General features: G+C 43.5%; 1 long non-coding RNA gene across 1 annotated transcript in view; it reads left to right on the top strand.

Moving 5' to 3' along the window:
- Nucleotides 1–12,133: 12,133 nt before the first annotated feature.
- The window catches only part of LOC138528462 (uncharacterized), a 48,229-nt gene continuing 37,389 nt past the window's right edge, over nt 12,134–22,973 (top strand). The window contains exons 1-2 of the long non-coding RNA XR_011284153.1: nt 12,134–12,247; nt 12,518–12,612. This is a non-coding gene — a long non-coding RNA (uncharacterized lncRNA). The remainder of the gene's footprint in view (nt 12,248–12,517; nt 12,613–22,973) is intronic.

Below are 22,973 nucleotides of genomic sequence, written 5' to 3'. Positions count from 1 at the left end.
ACAAGTCTATGGAACTTGGCGATGTATGTCAATAGGTCTTGGTTCCCTTGACGAAGGGATAGAAGTTCGTTGTCTAGAGCCTGTCCATGAGTACGACAGGTGAAAAGTTTTTCCATTTCCTGTTGAAAACCCCTGAAATCGCGTAACAGAGGATCGTCTTGAGTGACAAATGTTACTGACCATTCTGCAGCACTTCCCCTCAAATAAGATAGCACAAATGCAACCCTTGATTGGTCATTTGGAAAGGCCCCGGGCCTGCAAAGGAAGTGCAGACGGCACTGGTTCATAAAAGTGGCATATTTCGTAGGATCCCCAGTGAATCGCTCCTGTGGCGCCAAGGGAACTGCCCCAGGAAGGGTTATCTGAACAGGGCTGGCTGATGGTACTGGCATTGTAGGCACGTTTCCCGGCAATGGTGCATGTCCCGCTTGCGACTGGAGAAGTTGTCGGCAAAGGTCATCTGTTCATTCCTTAGCAACTATCAACTCCCTCCTCAGGGTGTTGGTCTCCTGCCGGGCTGCGTGTACTTCGGAGCGTAACTGTCCCAACATTTGGGCTAACTGGTCAGTTTCTGATGTTTCCATGACGTCCAGGTGGATTTTTGGTGTGAGGCTTTGCGTTCTGTAACGCTCACCTGATATGCCCGGGGACGCCATTCAGGACTTCCGACCACTTCAAACCCTTCCCTGGAATTGCTCAACCAAGCACTGGGCCTGAAACACAGTATTATCAGAGGTCAATTCCCTATTGGTCTTGCTTGGCTGGCCCCCCTTTTCTTCCCTGGGTCCCAACCTTCCCCCGGACCTCTCCTCACCTTGTTTTTTGATGTGAGGCACTCTCCATCCTGCCTTCGATGCAGGGGTGCATTGGGTGATGCGGGCTGGAGGGTGCCTAGTTGCTTCATTGGCACGGGCCCGGTGGATGGGGCTTGCTGCGGCTTCCGCCGACCGGTAATTGGAATGAGTCTTACAAAAGATCTGATGGCTCTAGTCCCTTTAATACTGTGTCTTTCCTTCCTTAGGTGATGAAGGTCTTGAGGATGGTGATGCGCTGCTGAAGTAGTAGGAATGCGGAGCGTGATGCTTATTGGCTTCCTTAGCACTAACCAATATTCGTCTTTTCCGTGTCCTTTTAGGTGCTGCAGTAACCCAGCATGGAAGCGAGCTGAGGGGATGAGCTGCGGTGAAAAAGCACGATGTGCAGCGCCTCTTAAATGTTTTGCTCTAAACTGATGTGTCTTTTCCCCTTTTTCAGATCAGCGGGATGCTCCGGAGCAGAAGTTGTCCGATCGACAGGAGTTCAGGTAAGGATTAAACTCTATTTACAAATTCGAGAGAGCTAAGTATTGCAGAATGCTTACTAACATATTTTCTTCTATTCTTCTCCCCTTTGGTAGGGCGCGGCGTGCTGAGATGGAGATGACTCTGCCGTAGGAATCCGCAAGACTGGGAAGAGATGGACAGAAGTTGGATGCTCTTTGAAGTGAGTATTGGCAACAAAGTTCTTATTCTTGCAGGTGAGCTGGCGCTGAAAAAAGAAGTGGGCCTCTTCAGGAGATCCGAGCACGGTGAGTGTCACGCTGCAGGTGCAGAGAAACGCAAAGCATGTTTCTCAGGCAGGGTGTGGTTTAAATAGTCTGTAGGTATCCCAGGTATCCCTGGGCTGAGCCACACCAGAAAGGCTAGACCGCTCATCCAGTTCAAGGAACTGAATTACATGGGGGCATCCATTGCCCCATAATACATTGCAAGTCCAATACTATGTGGATCTCAGGACTGTGTGTGAGCTTGGTGCCAAAGGCGCCAAGTCTGAGTCCAAGTAGGTGTCTGGGGAGATGGAGAGGCCCTTAGGGGCCGACTAGGTGGCTGTGACCTGGCTCCAGCCTGATTTGCAGGAGGTCTGGGGGCAGGAATCGTGACACCTACACCTGCAAGCTGATAAGAGCTGGCAAGCCTTTCCTCTCCAACGACAGCTGCTTGATCCTGGCCAGAGCCCTCATACTGTCCAGAATTGACTACTGTAATGCCCTATACAGTGGTGCTAACAAAATTACTATCCGAAGGCTCCAAACATGTCAAAATAATGCCTTAAGAGCAGCACTTGGCATAAATAAAAGAACCCATATCTCCTCTATTAGACGCCAACATAAATGGCTGTCTACTAATAACAAAATTCAGCTCAAGATGGTATCACTGACCCACAAAGCGCTAAACAATGCGGCCCCCAGCTACCTACCAGACAAACTTCACAGAAGAATCTCTCTGACGTGCTAGAGCCGGCAATGCCAACTGCCTGGTCATACCCAGAAATAGGCTTACCACAATTGGTGGCAATAGTTTCCCTGTGAAGGCTGCCAAATTATGGAACTCACTGCCACTAGATACTAGAGCAGACCAACACTACATACACTTCAGAAAAAATGCTATCAAACACCTCATCATGACTTACCCCTAGTCTCCTACCCTTTGGCCCATACCGTACCAGACCAGCTTACTCCCACTTGCCCTACTATCCCAGTTATTTGTATTTGTATTTATTAGGCTTATATAGCGCTTTAGACCAAAGCGCTGGTAAGCTGTGACACCTGTAAATTGTATATCTGCACACTATATTTTTGATGTAGCTATCTATGCCTTTATATTGTATAATTTGCATATTTTGTAATTATGTAAGCCTTTATTTTGTATACTCTGTACATTTCGCAACCTTGTAAGCATTGCATCTTCCTATTGTTGCGCCGTGTTACCTACGGGTCTGTTGCGCATAAAAAGTGAATAAACAAACAACAACAAAGTCACCCTACACATGATAGGTCAGGACATACAGTTCATCTTTGACACTGTAGCCACTGTGAATATTATGGGTGAGCAACAATTTTGCCTTCTCAATGTTGACCAAACGTTCCCTTCTACAGCATGCACTTTTCCAGTGGGGAGCACCGCCCAGGTCCTTGCGTCGGCCAATTTGCACATGTTATACTCCATCACAATGTTGCCGTACCTGCTGTGTTCCATGTGCTCAAGACGCCTGCACTGAGTCGCTGTTCACTTTGCTTCACAACAGCCAAGCGCCTTGGCCTCATTGAAATTACCTGCCACGTGACCACACAAATGGCAGGTATCTAAATGTACAATTGCATCGCTGTTTCCTCAACTGGTGACAACACAGGGTGAATTCAAAAGCCATCCCATTCATTTACACACCAATGAAGTTATCCACCCAGTGCCATGACACCCAAGACGGGTAGGTTTCTATCTATAACACAAGGTCATCTCCTTGCAGCAGATCTAATTGAACCAGTGACAGATCCCACCAGTGTTAGTAGTACCAAAAGGACGACGCATCAGAATTTGCGTTGACATGGGCATTACTAACACAGCCATCATTCATGAACGTCATCCTGGCCTGAACATTGAGAACATGATCATTAGGTTGAATAGTGCAACACAGTTTACTAAATTAGAGCTACCACCAGCGCCTTCTCCAGCCAACCTCCCGTTCAATCACTACATTTGCTACCCATATTGGATTATTCCGCTACAAAAGGCTCAATATTGGGATTTCTACTGCTGCTGAAATCTTTCATGACACAATTCAGACAATCCTACCCCAATATCCTCAATCGTTTAACTACAGCGATGACATTCTGATTTTCAGTCGCACTAAACAGAACATGATCGAACGCTGGGTAAGGTATACCAGGCACTGAAGGATGCCAATCTTACTCTTAACATGCAGAAATGTGACATGAACAAGGCACACCTCAAAGTTTTCAGGCACATCCTTTCTAAATAAGGCATGATTTCTAACCCTGTGAAAGTTCCAACTTTAGGCGACTTTCACAACCTCCAAACACGGCTGATCACCATTCATTCCTAGGTATGGCTGGCTACTGTTCCTGATATGAGTGACTATGCTACAGTGTCTGAAACTCTTCACCGCTGCCTCCTCAAACACGAAACCACGTTCCTATAGACGTTGCATGGCCAGAGAGTGTTCAATGCCATCAAGCAAGCCCTTGCAGATGCCCACCAACTACAGAAGTGACTGTGGATTCAAACCCTGTAGGATTGATGACCATACCAACCCACTACTACACAGAAATTCCACAAGGTAGGACCATTGCAGCGTATGCAAGTAGAGCCCTCTCTGATACAGAAGTGACCTATTCACAGCCCGTGAAAGAAAGCCTTGTAGCGGCGTGAACTTGCAAACATTTCCACCATTTTCTTATTGGCAAGCAGTTTCCAGACGATGAGTGTACATTGTAAAGAATGCCAAATGACGACAAGAGCTGACACACTGACTGCACTAGAAGTCACAGACATCCCATAAACTATCTAGCACACAGTGGCGGTAGACTTTTATTGTCCAACTCAAGAAGCGACATATATACTAGTGTTCAGGGATGAGTACCGAAGGTTTCCCTTTACCAGAGTGGTGCCGCCTACCAATTTCAGATCAACCACCCAAGCAATTGATAAAGTGTTTAGTGAATGGGGTATGCCTGAAATTGTTAGGTCAAACAATGGTCCTCTGTTGAACAGCCATGATTTCAGTTGGGCGATCATTTAGGGTTTAAACACCAAAAAATAACAGCACTCTGATCACTGGGCCAATAGAATGGACGAAAAGTTCATGGCATCAATCAAATTGATGGCACAGAAAGCAGAAGTTGACCACAAGTCCTTCTAACAGGCACTGTGCTGTGCAGGACCACCGCAACAATATTTCAACACTCCACTCAAAGCGATAAGCGTAACACCAGTAAAGCTCATGATGGCTAGGGTACAATGTTGTTACATCGACAGACTTATTTCGAAAAAGCATTTTGGTAAAAAAAAACATCATAAAAAAGACTGTTGTAATAACAGAGAACCGATGGCTAGACCCATAAGAACAAGATTACCTCACAATGACTTTTTCAAAAAGGACAAATATGACAAGATCAGACGGACAAAAGCAAGAAGTTTGCAGCGAAAGAGTACACAGATTGGCGTAGACATGCTTCTGAAAAAGACTGATATTGGGGATGAAGTAACTGTGCAGCAAGGACAGAATAGGAAAACCGATTTGATACATGCAAGAACCTGGCATAATTACTGCTCGTAAAGGATCCATGATCACTGTGGCATCAGAGAACAAAGAAATGACAAGGAACCCATCCCAATTCAGACACTTCAGGAGATCTGATGGGATGAGAAAGAAGATTGACTTGAAACCTGTAGGAGCGGGCCCTTAATCACCTAAACCCAAAGCGGGCCGACCACCTAAGATGCAAGTGCACATTTTGTACGTAAAGCAAGTTTATTATATATTCGTCCGGGGAGGCGCTAGATGACTCTATTGAGCCAAACTATCCCAACAATGACTGCCATTTCATCACACACAGCAAATCCGAGAATGCAATTGAAACTCCTGTGTTTCAATCACTTTAGCCTTGAGGGTTACTTCACCCCATATTTATTGCTGGTCAAAACAATTGCCGGGTCCTTCTGCGAAACTTCAATGCCATTAACGAGATTACATCTGTCTCCTGCAGAACTACCAAGCCATAAATATTGTATCCTGTTCAACGGCTAACCATCTGCTTGGTTAATCATTGTTCCTCCCCAGCCCACAAACCTGTCGAACTAGAATTTGTCAGCCACCTGAAAGTCACTGCACAAACTGATGGTTGCAGAGTCAGAATGAATATGTAAAAACCCACTACATATAGATTTATTCATACATATTATATGTTTCTCAGTGTGCCCGCATGTTTAATAAATATCATCTCCCCTTTACAGTGGGTTCTTCAAGACAGGCCTTACCTTTGCATGCACATAAAAAAACTCCCTGTCCCTTAGTTTCCAAGTATTTCGTAGCACACCTTGTGTGAATTGCATTTATATTTCATGTGGCAATTTTAGCATTTAATCTTTCTATGCATGTGCAAATGTAATATATATGACCTTTAAACAAAAGGTATCATTAAAGTAACATATTCACATTTAACTACACTGATACATATGAAATTGCAACATTGTACCCATTTGCTGTACCCCGCATCACAAATATTGCACTCAAAACATGAACCCCTCTTGATTGTCTGGACCTTTCCTGACCACCCCAACATTCCCCCTTTAGTTAATACTTTAACTAACAAATCATAATCATCCTCTTGGGGAACAACCCTAAAATCATCTCTCATACCAGTCCCTATATAGGCATACCTCTCCGCTGAGCAAACACAACACGTCCCCCTCCATTTCCGCAATCTACCTGTTGCTCCATACACTCGTCACAACTTGGTGGAGGACACAAAACAGCTTCAATCTGAGTACCCATGTGAGATGAAATGGTAGTGATTCTAGCTTTAGACAAGGTTACAGTCATCACAGCAGCTGATTTCGGTACCTGGCCAGAACAACATCGTAGGAGCATTTGGCAGGAACAGAAGATAATAAGAAAAAAGACAAAAATGGGTAGAACAATCTTCACAGCAAGGTTCATCCAGGAAGGCACCTAGGAGGAAAGTGAATCTAATCACAAATCATTTGTAATCCCTGCCTCATTTTCCATGAACACTCTGAGCTTATGCAAGGCAGTGATCGTTTGCATCAAGTTCCCATTCTGAGTCATTGGGAGGCACAAATGTGCAGCACATACCCCCAATTTGTGAGGCACACTCCATAGCCGTCAGGAGGTCGAGGATATACTGATTCGTTAAAGCCAGAAGCCTCAGGGCGAGTAGCTCTTCCTTGATGGCACTGAACGCTGACTCAGATGAATTGATAAACAGTAAAAGTTCATATCTTGTCACCTGGAGCCATTTGGCACTTGCCATGGAATGTCTCTGTATAACTAAACAGTCTTGACAGCTCAGGAATGTCCATTAAGGCTTCTGATAATGCAGCTGAAAGGTAATTGGAACGCTTAGACCATTGCAATAGTTTGTTTCCCGTCATCGAATAAAGTCATTGATTTGCCCATATATGATGAGGAAGGGGGCACAGGGGACAAAGGGGGCACAGATGTGACATTGGGCGGGCCAGCACGAAGTGTTCCTCAGGCATTGAGGATTGGAGTGTAGAGAAACGTCACACACTGCACTATTAAAAATCAGTCGATTTTTAACTGATTGCCCCTTAAACTTCCCTCGGACCCTGAACAAAGCTGGGTGCACTAAAAACAGTGCATCTGCTACCTCTACTTCATTAGGGACACCAGAAGCATGGGGGATGAGAGAGAAAATGTAGCAATATCCTACTGCTCTCTCTCCAAACTTTCCTCATATGGCGGTACAATACATTATCTACTGCAAAACCATGTGCATTTGTTGTGGGATCTATTTCATTATCCCCATTATCCAAAAAAATCAACATCAATACTACTTCTTACTCTTGACAATACATCCTGAGATTCTATAAAACCAGATGACTTTAGACCTACATTTACACTTGTTGCCATCTTTGAACATGATGACAAAGAAAACACAGTACATATAAACACTCAATCTAACGTACATCATGAATTTGAATATTTCTTCTTTTTCTAAATAAAGAGATTCAAGTCCCAGATTTTCGTTTGCACCCCCCTTTTCCACTGGAGTGAACCGCAGATCTTTCGGGCATACTTTACTTTGAGCCTGATCCTGTGCCGGTGGAGGGGTACCAGTATCCCATTGTATGTCAGTGATGTAGATCTAGCTCTTGTTGCCCTCCACCTTCATTCACCCAATGACTTACTGTGGTGGGTACTAGATGTGGTAAAAGACACTACTAACATACCCAAAAGTTTACTTGACAAAGAAGCCTGTTGGAGTTTCCGGATGGAAACCCATACCAAAGGGTTAAATGAAGAATGTATTCCACCTCTGTAGCACATATGTCTCTTTCCATGTTTACACATCATAACCTTGGGTCTCTAGCTATCAATGTCAACCTGGGTGTAGCCTATGTGCGTCTCATCAATTTTTCAAAACTTAGTTATATTGGAATTTATATCACTACACATGCATCCAGTCACTGATACGGGAACAAAGTGCAGCCTATGTGTGGCTCATCAATTTTTTCCCAACTTGGCTGTATTTTAATTTATATCACTGCACATGCATCCAGTTACTTCCCCTTGGACTTGTGCATATAAAGTGGAAAACGGGGGCTCCGTTTTCAATTACCAGGAATATACTTTGACACGCCCCCTTTGCGCTCCCAACTCCGACAGCATCAATACCTAATCCAATTGGTACTACCCTCGCGCGTTCTTTACTAGGAATCCAAGCATCTATCGGCGATTACTTGTTGCACACTAAACTTCTTACCTATTTCAGGAACGCTGACTGTCAGGTGTAATTCTTTACATCTATTATTGGCTATCCGTTTTTCTACGCAGGTCTGCAAACGCTCACACTCTGCGGCAGATTAACTTTACAAAAGCACCACCCGTATTGCAAGATTACGTGCGGACAGGGTGGTAGATAGGAAGGGCTTGCCCCTGTGGCCCAACCATACTTCATTTACGGTGAACAGCGTGAGAAGAGGGTGTGCCAGCCCCATCCAATTGTGCTTTGCCACATCACAAATCTATGGCCCAATCAGATCTCTTTCACGCTGAACGGTGTGTCGACAGGGTGTGTCACGTCTATCCAATCGCGCACTGCCACATCATAAAACAGGAAATACTTCTGCACGGCAATACGTTCCGTGCAGATTCCCGACCAGTCAGTTTCTGTTCGGATCCACGGATTCATTCGGTCACTCTGCAGGCAGGAACACGGGTAAGGCTGCATGACGGTCTTCAGATTTTTTAATTTGTTTTCACAGTCAGACACCGCTAACCTACAGTGTCCCACCTTTTTATGACCAAAACTGACAATTACAGTCATTTCCACGAGAGAACAGTTATTTTTCTGGAACATGTAACTTTGCGGTTTCATTCATTTGTTCTTAAAGATGCAGAAATTACCATCTGCACCCAACAAGTACCTCAGAGAGAAAACCGTGATCTTGATCTATTTCTTTTATTTCTCTCTTTCCGTTTGGTGCAGGTTTTCTGATTTTTACATGAACCCCGGCCCCAATCTTACTCAATTTAGTGGCGAGCTCCACCAGTATACGAGCATTCAGAAACAATTCAATACAAGTAAGAGGTTTCCTTTTTTTTAATCATATCCTTTGTTGTAACAAGTATGAAATTGCGACAATCAAACCCACTACATATAGATTTATTCATACATATTATATGTTTCTCAGTGTGCCCGCATGTTTAATAAATATCATCTCCCCTTTACAGTGGGTTCTTCAAGACAGGCCTTACCTTTGCATGCACATAAAAAAACTCCCTGTCCCTTAGTTTCCAAGTATTTCGTAGCACACCTTGTGTGAATTGCATTTATATTTCATGTGGCAATTTTAGCATTTAATCTTTCTATGCATGTGCAAATGTAATATATATGACCTTTAAACAAAAGGTATCATTAAAGTAACATATTCACATTTAACTACACTGATACATATGAAATTGCAACATTGTACCCATTTGCTGTACCCCGCATCACAAATATTGCACTCAAAACATGAACCCCTCTTGATTGTCTGGACCTTTCCTGACCACCCCAACATTCCCCCTTTAGTTAATACTTTAACTAACAAATCATAATCATCCTCTTGGGGAACAACCCTAAAATCATCTCTCATACCAGTCCCTATATAGGCATACCTCTCCGCTGAGCAAACACAACACGTCCCCCTCCATTTCCGCAATCTACCTGTTGCTCCATACACTCGTCACAACTTGGTGGAGGACACAAAACAGCTTCAATCTGAGTACCCATGTGAGATGAAATGGTAGTGATTCTAGCTTTAGACAAGGTTACAGTCATCACAGCAGCTGATTTCGGTACCTGGCCAGAACAACATCGTAGGAGCATTTGGCAGGAACAGAAGATAATAAGAAAAAAGACAAAAATGGGTAGAACAATCTTCACAGCAAGGTTCATCCAGGAAGGCACCTAGGAGGAAAGTGAATCTAATCACAAATCATTTGTAATCCCTGCCTCATTTTCCATGAACACTCTGAGCTTATGCAAGGCAGTGATAGTTTGCATCAAGTTCCCATTCTGAGTCATTGGGAGGCACAAATGTGCAGCACATACCCCCAATTTGTGAGGCACACTCCATAGCCGTCAGGAGGTCGAGGATATACTGATTCGTTAAAGCCAGAAGCCTCAGGGCGAGTAGCTCTTCCTTGATGGCACTGAACGCTGACTCAGATGAATTGATAAACAGTAAAAGTTCATATCTTGTCACCTGGAGCCATTTGGCACTTGCCATGGAATGTCTCTGTATAACTAAACAGTCTTGACAGCTCAGGAATGTCCATTAAGGCTTCTGATAATGCAGCTGAAAGGTAATTGGAACGCTTAGACCATTGCAATAGTTTGTTTCCCGTCATCGAATAAAGTCATTGATTTGCCCATATATGATGAGGAAGGGGGCACAGGGGACAAAGGGGGCACAGATGTGACATTGGGCGGGCCAGCACGAAGTGTTCCTCAGGCATTGAGGATTGGAGTGTAGAGAAACGTCACACACTGCACTATTAAAAATCAGTCGATTTTTAACTGATTGCCCCTTAAACTTCCCTCGGACCCTGAACAAAGCTGGGTGCACTAAAAACAGTGCATCTGCTACCTCTACTTCATTAGGGACACCAGAAGCATGGGGGATGAGAGAGAAAATGTAGCAATATCCTACTGCTCTCTCTCCAAACTTTCCTCATATGGCGGTACAATACATTATCTACTGCAAAACCATGTGCATTTGTTGTGGGATCTATTTCATTATCCCCATTATCCAAAAAAATCAACATCAATACTACTTCTTACTCTTGACAATACATCCTGAGATTCTATAAAACCAGATGACTTTAGACCTACATTTACACTTGTTGCCATCTTTGAACATGATGACAAAGAAAACACAGTACATATAAACACTCAATCTAACGTACATCATGAATTTGAATATTTCTTCTTTTTCTAAATAAAGAGATTCAAGTCCCAGATTTTCGTTTGCACCCCCCTTTTCCACTGGAGTGAACCGCAGATCTTTCGGGCATACTTTACTTTGAGCCTGATCCTGTGCCGGTGGAGGGGTACCAGTATCCCATTGTATGTCAGTGATGTAGATCTAGCTCTTGTTGCCCTCCACCTTCATTCACCCAATGACTTACTGTGGTGGGTACTAGATGTGGTAAAAGACACTACTAACATACCCAAAAGTTTACTTGACAAAGAAGCCTGTTGGAGTTTCCGGATGGAAACCCATACCAAAGGGTTAAATGAAGAATGTATTCCACCCCTGTAGCACATATGTCTCTTTCCATGTTTACACATCATAACCTTGGGTCTCTAGCTATCAATGTCAACCTGGGTGTAGCCTATGTGCGTCTCATCAATTTTTCAAAACTTAGTTATATTGGAATTTATATCACTACACATGCATCCAGTCACTGATACGGGAACAAAGTGCAGCCTATGTGTGGCTCATCAATTTTTTCCCAACTTGGCTGTATTTTAATTTATATCACTGCACATGCATCCAGTTACTTCCCCTTGGACTTGTGCATATAAAGTGGAAAACGGGGGCTCCGTTTTCAATTACCAGGAATATACTTTGACACGCCCCCTTTGCGCTCCCAACTCCGACAGCATCAATACCTAATCCAATTGGTACTACCCTCGCGCGTTCTTTACTAGGAATCCAAGCATCTATCGGCGATTACTTGTTGCACACTAAACTTCTTACCTATTTCAGCAACGCTGACTGTCAGGTGTAATTCTTTACATCTATTATTGGCTATCCGTTTTTCTACGCAGGTCTGCAAACGCTCACACTCTGCGGCAGATTAACTTTACAAAAGCACCACCCGTATCGCAAGATTACGTGCGGACAGGGTGGTAGATAGGAAGGGCTTGCTCCTGTGGCCCAACCATACTTCATTTACGGTGAACAGCGTGAGAAGAGGGTGTGCCAGCCCCATCCAATTGTGCTTTGCCACATCACAAATCTATGGCCCAATCAGATCTCTTTCACGCTGAACGGTGTGTCGACAGGGTGTGTCACGTCTATCCAATCCCGCACTGCCACATCATAAAACAGGAAATACTTCTGCACGGCAATATGTTCCGTGCAGATTCCCAACCAGTCAGTTTCTGTTCGGATCCACGATTCATTCGGTCACTCTGCAGGCAGGAACACGGGTAAGGCTGCATGACGGTCTTCAGATTTTTTAATTTGTTTTCACAGTCAGACACCGCTAACCTACAGTGTCCCACCTTTTTATGACCAAAACTGACAATTACAGTCATTTCCACGAGAGAACAGTTATTTTTCTGGAACATGTAACTTTGCGGTTTCATTCATTTGTTCTTAAAGATGTAGAAATTACCATCTGCACCCAACAAGTACCTCAGAGAGAAAACCGTGATCTTGATCTATTTCTTTTATTTCTCTCTTTCCGTTTGGTACAGGTTTTCTGATTTTTACATGAACCCCGGCCCCAATCTTACTCAATTTAGTGGCGAGCTCCACCAGTAAACGAGCATTCAGAAACAATTCAATACAAGTAAGAGGTTTCCTTTTTTTAAATCATATCCTTTGTTGTAACAAGTATGAAATTGCGACAATCACAAACAACAAGAAATTAATTAACTTCACCTAGATTGAACCAAGACAAGGAAGCTTAACAACATTTAAAGTGCCACTTTGCTCATACACCATTTGAGAATTCATCACATTACAGATGTATGACTATTCTTTACAACCAGGTAGGCACCTTTTGGTTGGTCTTTCCTGTGTTTCTTTACTCTTTTTACGTATTATGAGGATTCTGTGACAGATTCAGGAAGGGACTAATTTGCGAATTTCTCAATGTTCTAGATGAGGGCTGGTCCTGATTTGTTCATCGTGCTGTTACGCGGCTGTTCATTAGCGATACCGGTTTTTTGTCAGAAACTTTGTCCAGAGTATTTCCCCCAGCATTTTTGCGGGTAAGGCTCTTTTTTGGACAAATTAAATTTGTAGTCAAATTTGTTTACTAAATAATGTATTTAACTACCCTGTTAACCGAACATAATCTATATAAAAGTGTATTTGCAAATTCTAGTAATTTTTTGTTTGCCTGCTTCCCCATAGGGATCATTATCTACTTTTCTGCCCTGAGGAAGGCGTTTCTTTAACATTGACGGTTCAACAGGTGGTCCGCTGAAACGTATATAGGTCTAAGAGAGATGGAACTTTATAATTCATGAGGCAACATCATTCTAGACCTGTTTTTGACACAAGTAATGGTGCAACTTTACGTAGGCAGACCTGTAAATTCATACCATTGTATGATTAATTGTGAATGTGTATTTATTCATCATTCTTTACCACCTGTCCAAATATTGATTTTGTTTGGTTTAAATTATGTGTTTCTCTATTTTCATCAGTAGATCAAAATGTATGTGATTTGTGTAATGTGTTCCACTAATGTATACACCTTTATATTAGGATTGTCTATTTGACTTTCAGTCCTGACACTTTTAGGTCTTTTTTCTTCTTTTTTCTTTCAAGTTATTGTGTTGAAAGCCTCTTTTTCTTGACCATACACTATTTTGATTATGAAGAAAGTTGAGCTTTCCATTCAAATAACACATAGGATTTATTTGTAAGACAAACTCTTTGTCTTTCTCACTTCTCTAGCTTATGTTCTGGTTCCTTAAGGGTAATTAAATTGGGATATCTTTGGATACCAATGTATGAACAAGTATGTAATTGAAAATTATTTTTGATTTGAATTCATTCCATACAGTCTTTGGATCTTTTTTGTTTGCCCTCCACCTTCACAGCAGTCGGAGTCACATAAATAACTTGGTGCAGCCCATAAAAACGCTGCTCATTCCAACAGCGGACGAAGATCCGAACAAAAACTTGGTTTCCCGGGAGTTACTTTTGCTTGCGTTGATTGTCTGTTTCCTTGCTGCTTCCTCCTGTAGTCTGTTGGTGAGAAGACACAATCTTTGAAGGCATAATCTTGACACTTTCGGTTAAAGCCCTAAGGGACTCCCTAAACATCTCTCCTACGACCATTGCGGTCTTGTGTGCATCTGATGCAGTGCATGTAGGTGAGAGTGATATGTGTATGTTGATGTTTGTTTATTAGTAATGCGCACCAGACCCAAGGGTATCAGGGCACAGAGGAAAACATGAATATTTTCAGTTTAGGTTACACAGCTGTACAACAAGGATACAGACATACAAATTATTTACAGTCAGAAGTCAGGGGCATTTGGTTATTATATGCAAGCAGATAGGCATAGACATACAAATAAGATATAATAAAGAGCAAACTATATACAATGCAGGTATTGAAGTTGAGACCGGCGGGCGGATACCCTCCATTTAGTGGTCATTTTCTTTAATCCAATTAATGATGTTACGTCTAAAGTGCCAGTACGTTTGATCTGCCCTCAGAGAGGGGAGTAGAGAGTTCCAAAGCTCTGCAGCTTTGACTGGACCCTCCAACTTTGGTAAGTTTAAACCTTGGTACCAGCAGATAATTTGAATTGGCGGTTCTTGTTGGTCGATTGGAGGATTTTCTGTTAAATCTCTGTGTCAATGAGGCCATTTTTAGGAAGATTTTTTCGATGGTACTGAGCCAATTATTCTGTCCTCTTGCCTCTGATATGTTTTTTGCTATACCTAACGCTGCTCTCAGGGCGTTGTTTTGGAGAATCTGAATGTTGCTAGTGATGTATTTATTGGCACCCAGATATAGGGAGTTGCAATAGTCCAATGTGGATAGAATTAGAGCTCTCGCCGAGGTGGTGCAGCTGTTCGTAGATAGGAAATGCTTCGCAGCTCTAATTAGCTTGCAGTTGTAAGCAGTGGCAGAGGGCATAGAGTTGACCTGTTTGGTGAAGGTGAGGGTTGCGTCTAGGTAAAAACCTAAGGTCTTTACCTCTTTGGCAACATTGATGGTGTTGCCATCGATGTTGAAGGTGGTGTATTTGTTGCTAAGTTTACTGAGGTTGTAAGTAGTACCGATGTATCAGCAATGATTCCCCCCGTAAACCTGGACTGGGACCCTTTTCATGTGGCCTTGGAAGGGTAGACGCTTCCTGATCCCGACCCTGGCCGTGGTGTTCTGCAGGAGGATCACACGGGGGGGGTGGGGAGAACAGGTCAGGAAGACTGGGAAACCCCCTTTAACTTTCTCTGCAATCTCACACTTTGAATGGCTTTATTGCCATGTAGAAGAAATTAAAAAATCTAATTTTGGTGTTGGGGACTACAAGTCCCATAACTCCCTAAATACTGGGATGAGGAAGAGGGCTCAAGAGCAATGTTGCGGGAGTAGTAGTCAACCTGTTAAGGATACTAAACCACACCTGAGGGAAGCCCAGAGGCTTAAAAGGCCCCCTCAGGTGCAGGCCATTAGAAGGAGAAGGAAATGAAGATGGAGCTGTCTCTGGAATGGCCACAGCAGCAGAAGCAGAGCACACAGTATTGGCAATCCAAGCAGAAAAGCGTGAGGAGCAGCGCTGGGACTTTAAGCAGATTTCAGCTGCTTGTCCTGAGAGGGTCCAGTTTCCCCTAAATCTGAAGTGCAGAGGTTGAGCAGTGGAAGGCGTGAAAAAAGACTGCTTTTCCCCATGTGAACTTGATTGCAGAGATTGCGCAGCAGGAGGTGTGCCAGAGACCGTGACTGAAGAGTGTTATTCACTGAGGGTCCCAGGAGCGAGAGGAGCTCCTTGACTGCGTGGCAGGACCAAAGAAGGTCAGAAGTAGTCCCAGCCCTGCAGAATGCGAAGGGAGCAAGACAGAAGCTGGCGAGCGTTAACAGGCATTCTGATCCCTTGCACAAACAAAGGCAGGTAACTGTATCGAAGCAGAGTCACTCATGTACGAGTGAATCAACCAACCGTTGATTGTCGGACAATGAGAAGAATGAAAAGTAGCAATCGCATACAAGTGAACATTATTAAGTTCACTTGCTTAAGATTCAAATGCTTACAAACAAATTAATTGAATATGCAAACCTCTGAAAACTGATGAGACTGATTGTGTATGCCTAAAGGTGATTCTAAGGTCAAGGTTAACCTAATGATCAATTGTGAAACAGTCAAAAACAATGTGACACTGAAGTTAAGTGACTGAACATTACTAATTGTGAGTTGGGGAACCCGCATTGCCCAAGCCAAGAGTGAAACAAGCATTTCTCATAGCCAAAGAGTGGTACATCCATTGCCCAAGGCCAAGAGAGATACAAGCATTGCTGGAGCCAAGGGTTGTTTAAATATTGTGTAAAGCCAAAAGAGACTAACAACACAGCATACAGTTAAGCTACTCTGGTTGGCAGGAAGCAAAAAGTGAATGCTAGACTGTGAAAAGGTAAAGCTTGTTGATGGTAAATTTCCCTAACCAGTTGGTGTAACGCACATTGCCAAAGCCATTAGGAGGAAGCTATAATTATATCCATAATGGCAGTTTGGTGGTTGTTGCAAAGAAGCTGCCCTTTGGAAAGGAGAATGTTCAGATGAATAGAGTCCTGCCTACCTGAAGAGGTTGAGTAACAATGTTGTGAATCTTGTCTTTTCTAAGTTGCTAAATATCACAGAATTAAAGACTACTGAAGCTGTGGTTAAAAGCTTTTGGTTGTCAGTAGATTTAATACTTCAGAAGCACGATTGAATGTGGAACACTATGGGGCAGGCGAGTAGACCTGAATGCTGAATCCTTGCAGAAGCTAACCTGGATTAAGAGTTATTCAGGTGCAAGCAGAGGTGCTGTGAAGTCATCCTGACAACAATATAAGCTGTAATTTCTAATGCTATCAAGAGAAACTTGAGAAGCTGCGTTTCTTTTACCTTGCCAGAAATTGGGTTTTCTTTGAATCTTACAAGGAATGGTCTCTCTTCGCTAACATTTATAAGTTATGGCAAAGCATCTTGACTTGGAATATCATTGATGCTATTTGATGAAGTGCAAAATTGTTGTTCAAGGAAGAAGAGAAACCTTTCTGTTGGTTGAACATTGGTTGACAGAACTTTCTTTTGACACAGCGAAGGAGCCAAGAACAGAATTGGAACTTTGGTGCAAACCCGGAATTCCTTGTTTCTTTATGTTGAACATTGGAACTGAACCTAACTTGAAACCTGGGGAAGAGGAGCTCACCCAGGTTTATAAAGAGAGACTGTGAATGTATGAGAAATATCATTGTTGATGTTTATTGTGAATTGCCATATACATTTTTTTGTCTATTGTATGCTTAAGTGTGGCAGCCAGATATCCTTTGCTGGAGTGTTTTCTTTAAGTTTTGATAGGCAAGGAAATCCTCGTTAGAGTAGGGGATGTGAGGTGTTAAATGAAATGTATGATTTTGTAAAATGGCATATTTTGAGAAATCATCCAAAAGTTGTCCGCCAGACTTTTCTGACCCCCCCCCAGTAGCCTACGCCCATCACAATCTTGCGAGGGCTCAAGTGGTGCTCTCCTCCAATGCAAAAAAAACATTGCCCCATAAAGAAACCAGGCCGAATGTACAGGTACCCCCTTTATAGCTCTGTTGCTACAGTATGCATGCAAACATGCTGCTTCTCTTATCAGATGCAAACCTCGAGTTGAGCATATTATACCAGCCTTCATAAAAAGCAATCCACATCTGCAACTTAATCAAAAAGTCTCAAACCAGAGGATTTGCTGGGGTATCTGTGCAACACAACAAAGGAGGAGGTACATTGTGTGTAGCTACCTTGATATGTAGATCTTCAGTATAAGGAACCAACGGGATAGCCCCAGAGAATCCCCGTGTCCATCTTTTTGCCTTACTAGGGAACTCACCCTCATTAATGGAAGATTTTGTAGCCCCTGTGTTGACCACCAATGAGAACGTTTGGTCACCTTCCTGCATATCTATCTGGAGTTTCTCTTCTGGATTGGTGGTAATGGACAGGACTGGACATATCGGAGACCCGTTTGGGGTGACCTATCCTGGTACATATTTGCACCGAGGAGCAAAAAAGGACTCACTCCAAAAACATTTGCTCGAGTCTGTACAGATGCTTGTGCTGGCATAGGTGGTGGGATCCCATAGGTCTGTGGAGCCCCAGTGGCCGGGTTCTGTTCAACCCATGCTTGCTGCAATTGCAAGTGTCTGGGGCATATGGCAGGGTAGGGGATTGCAACTGCTGAGCTCCAACGTTTAAATACTGTGACCCGTCTCGAAAATCTTGTGGCACTTGTCCAAACCTCCCACACGACCAACACTGATTCCCCTAGGACCCTCCATAGTTTCCCATTGGCACATTAAACCGGGGCCCCATTCCTCCAAAGCCACCAAATGACCCACTTCCTTACGGAAATCCTTCCCTACCCCTTGGAAACCCTCTCATTTGTCTTGGACCAGGTGCCTGTTCTATAGTCTCCTTTTCTTGCCACTTTTTACAAAAATGCACAATATGTGCTTGAATTCCTGGCCAACTCTTGGCCTCCATCCCAACCACTTTATCTAAATCGTGCTGAACTTCCTTGGGAAGTCCCAACTTTAGCACATAGTAAAAGAAATGGCCACATTCTTGCCCCACGCTTCTCCCGTCTCTGCCCTGGACATCCCCTGAGTTAACTGAATGTGTGTGGCAGGAGCATCATCCAATTTCATAGTTTTGGCTAGAATTGAATTTATATCCAGCGTATTGGGATACATAATCCGCAAGGCCGCCATACCTGCACCCTGCAAATATTAAAAGCTGCTCCATCATGTGCATTTGTAGCCAACTGAACTCCTGCATACCCTGATATCATCTAAAGCTCATCTGTCCACTCCCTCATTAGGGCCATGAATAAGTTCTTCATGTCTTCTATGGCCAACATGACACGTGCAGGGTGTTTCTCTAATGCATAAATCCACTCCTCCACCCCTGCAGTGATTGAAGGGAGTGTCTTCATCAAGTTATTCCAGTCTATGTGTGACCACAGGACATAATATGCCTTTCCCAGACCCTTCTGGAGCAACAGAAACTGAGTTAAATCTGTTTTCACCGGGGCTTCCCCATATCTTGACTGCTACTTGCTACGGCCAAGACCCCATGGTGTACTCTGTTACTTCTACTGGAACATGAGGCAAGGCTCCTACACCCTGATCGGCATCTGATTCCCATTCCTCTTCATTTCCTGCTCCTGCTATTCTTTCCCCTGACACTTATACAGGCAAGGAAGCATACTTGGCACTACCATAGGGTGCCAGCTCCCGTCCACCTTGCTCAAACCCTGTACCCATGGCAATATTTCTATTCTCCATTGGCCTCCCTGATCACTGATTCATCCAACCTGTCAAGAACTTGTCCATGCCTCCATCGTCCTTCCTCTACATCCTTTGCCTGTCTAGTCACTGCTTCCTGCTTTTCATTTATTTGCCGCCATAACAGCATTACCTCTTTCTCTGCTAGCCTCAGCGCTTCTTTCACTTTTTCCACACTCCTGTGCCTATACCACCCTTTTCAGCCTATCCTTTATCCTAGCAGGAAAAGGCCTAACCACTTCCTCCTCCCTTCAATCCTTCTTCTAGCTTCTGGCCTCACTCTCTCCCGTTCTTCCACCCTCAGTTGTCAAAGTGTAAGAAAAGAAGCAGTGGAACTATGTTTGCTGCTGGTCTGCCCCGCTCCCCACAAACCCCATCACTGCGCCCCCTCCCACACACAATCCAAACCCACAAACAGTAACACCTGCTATTTTTGGGAATGTGCAGTGCAGTGCACTGAACTGCAAGCTTCAACTTCTTCCTACACTTTTATTTTAAAACTAAACCATTCCAGAACGGCTTCTTTAGTAAAATAAAAGTATAGGAACAGTGAAACGTAAATATAAAAAGTATAGGAGCACCGCTCCCGATCGTTCCCGCCCACTTCGACCTCTGTCCACCCTTAAAATATCTGCTAACCTAGCAGTCAGGGAAGTTATTCCCTTTCGGCTCTCCATTCGCAGTCTTTCTGTAGCCCTAAGACTTAAAGCAGTTACCCTTTCGCTTTTAACGCTATCCCACTTCATAGGCATCGCAGTGGATGGAGGCATCACCTGTGTCTGTCTCGCAACCACTGGAGTGGCCGCTTGGGAAAATTAAGTTGTAAACTCAGGGTCTGTGTACCCCTGTGTGAGCAATAAAGGATAGCACCCATATGGGGGTGGTGCGGAAGAAATTCCTGCACCCTCCTTTTTCGGCACCTTCTCTGAGACTTAAACACTATGCGCCTTCTTGTCTTTTTCATACATCCTCCAGAGCTCTAAAATGTTCAACCGTCTCTCTTATTTCGAGACCTTGTGCCTCGTAGATAAAAAAGTGTGAACATTCTCCAATATGCCCTCATTATGGGTCCCCTCGATAGGCCGGGAATTTAGCATTTTCCCATATTTTCCGGTAGCCATTTCTGATGATATTTTAGAATGTTGGCCTTATAGCCAAGAAGTACTTTACACAAATAATTGAGCGGCGTCTCCATACTCCAACCCAATTTACCGAAACCAATTTCACAAAAAATAACACTGAAGCCGAACCTGTGGCACATATTTCCTCAAAGAACACCCCTCCCAGTTTCTTAGTCATTTCCCACAATCGCTCACCGTACTAGCTTTCACTGTAATCACTTCGCTCAGCTACTTGCTTTAATTCTACTACTCACTCTTACACAAAAGACAGCATCTTATCAAAAAATACTTGCGGACAATATTTCAGAGATATCTCCTTCACTGGAGCATAAAATGAGTGCATTGTGTTTCACTACAGCATCGCTGCTCTCCATCACAAGTACTGTCTTCTCTGCTACAATACTGTCTTTCCTGGACTACAGGAAGTTTCCCCTTCACTACTTTGACTAACCAGGAAAAGCGAGGAGAGAGCTCTGCCCGCACAGTCCATACAGTATGAAAGATACCAAGGGAATCATTCAGGAAGGGATCTACAGTTGGATTTACCATAAGAAGCCAACCAACCTGTAGGTGGTGGCTCCAGCCAACCAGACAAGCATTCTGAAGGGTATCAGGACAAACCTCACAATGGCCGTGCTTGGTGCGACACCACATAACACCTCTAAAATGGACTTGGTAAAAATATATACAAGGGACTTACAGTGTAAAACAGTTCACGCACTCTTTCAAAGCACTCACCCTTTCAATCTACGTAACTTCGACTAACGTCACACACTCACTCCAATCTTGCCCTTACCAAACCTCTTAAATCAAAGAAACAAAGCTCTTATACCCATTTTTCCTTTCTTGGTTTATCCCCCAAAGTGCACTTTCGTGACCCCTAGGTGCTCCGATGTGGTGCTCCTTGAAGTCGTCCAGCACAGCTGGGCCATGGCACCACACCTGTGATGAATAGACAAGCCTTTAACTGGTTCTATGGTGTTTTACTGACAGTACTTTTTTCTATGGATTTTTTTACTGAAATAATTCCCATCGAAAACCTTATCAAAATGTTTCAAAAAATATTTGGGCCCACTCGTCCTCCCCCACAAAATCTTGATTTCTGTTATTAACCCCACCTCCTCCCCATCTTTTTTAACCCCATACCCCCCCTTTAAATATTTAGATGAGTTTTTTTCGATGGAATTGTTTCAGAAAACATTCTTTTGAAAAAACGACTGTCAGCAAAAGGAAGTCATACTCCATAACACAAATGGCGCCCACAGACCTCTTTTTTTCACCGTGCACAGACGACTGGTACCTGCAGAGAGGCGATGCAGCTGAGTCGTGCAGACAGGAGATCCCCAACATCTCAGAAAGCCTGGGATACCTTTGTGGTCGCCAAATTTGTAGGGGCAGGCTGTGATGCTGGAAATGCATTGGAGGGACAGGGCCTCCATGTCGTTGTCCTATACTCCCTTATCATGTGTGTTCTGTGTTGTTTTCTGCACAGGAGTCCATGTGGGACTCCTGTGCAGAAGTCCTTGCTTAACTTAACTTGTCTTCCTTCCATTGTCTATTGTCGATTCACTTTACTATTTGATTCGTATGTCATTTGAACTGTCAGCAGCTGGTGCATTTTAAAGGAGTCGATAGATAAGAGTGGTACCATGTACACTGTACATATTTACCATAGTAGAATTGCCAGAGAACAAAATGTGTTATTGATTGTATATATATTGAACCTTATTTATATAAAGAACTGTGTTATATCCTTACATAGTGTGGGGACATACCTTTGTGGGGGCTTGGGGACTACACTGTACTTAGAAACCAGCCCGCCTCACCTGCTGAGAGCTTAAGCCTTGATTGCTCGACCATAGCTATCATATAGAGAATCCTGGTGGGGGTACTCTGTGCTTCTACTCTGCTATATAGAGGGCAGGAGTACAGAAACCCCCCTCCAGTCTTTACACAGGCCCCTAATCACCTTGACACAAAGCGAGCCCACCACCTAAGAATCAAATTCACATTTTGTACCAAAAGCAAGTTTATTGTACAATCGTCCGGGGAGCAGCTAGATGACTCTATTGAGCCAAACTAACCCAAGTCTCACTGAATCACATAAGTTGACACATTATATACATTTTTGCAACAGTTAAAACACTCCCATATATTTTATTACAATCCACCCCCACATGTGATTGGAGTAAACCCCTACAAAGAAATCCCATCTTTGCCCAATTTTTGATTCTCATTGGCCACTTGTTATCTTTACCATTTGCAGATCATATTCATAACACACCCCTTCTTGGGATTCGTCCGTGGTAGGTCATGACATCATCAGACAGTTGAGCATTTTTGTACAAACCTAATTCATTGGTAGTAACAACAGGCCTGAGCCCATTAACCTTATTGTAATTGCACATGGTTCACATGGATATTCCGGGCAACACGAGGAAGGCTGAATAAACGGGTTCTATTTGAACTGACGATAACCATCTCATCCACCTCGGCTTACTGGCTCCTTTGAAACATTCTAATCTA

The sequence above is a fragment of the Ambystoma mexicanum genome, chromosome 7q, assembly GCF_040938575.1.
Source record: "Ambystoma mexicanum isolate Mex_15411 chromosome 7q, UKY_AmexF1_1, whole genome shotgun sequence".
Lineage (NCBI taxonomy): Eukaryota > Metazoa > Chordata > Amphibia > Caudata > Ambystomatidae > Ambystoma > Ambystoma mexicanum.
The sequence above is the reverse complement of the archived record's forward strand: the minus strand, read 5'-3'. Positions and strand labels throughout refer to the sequence as shown.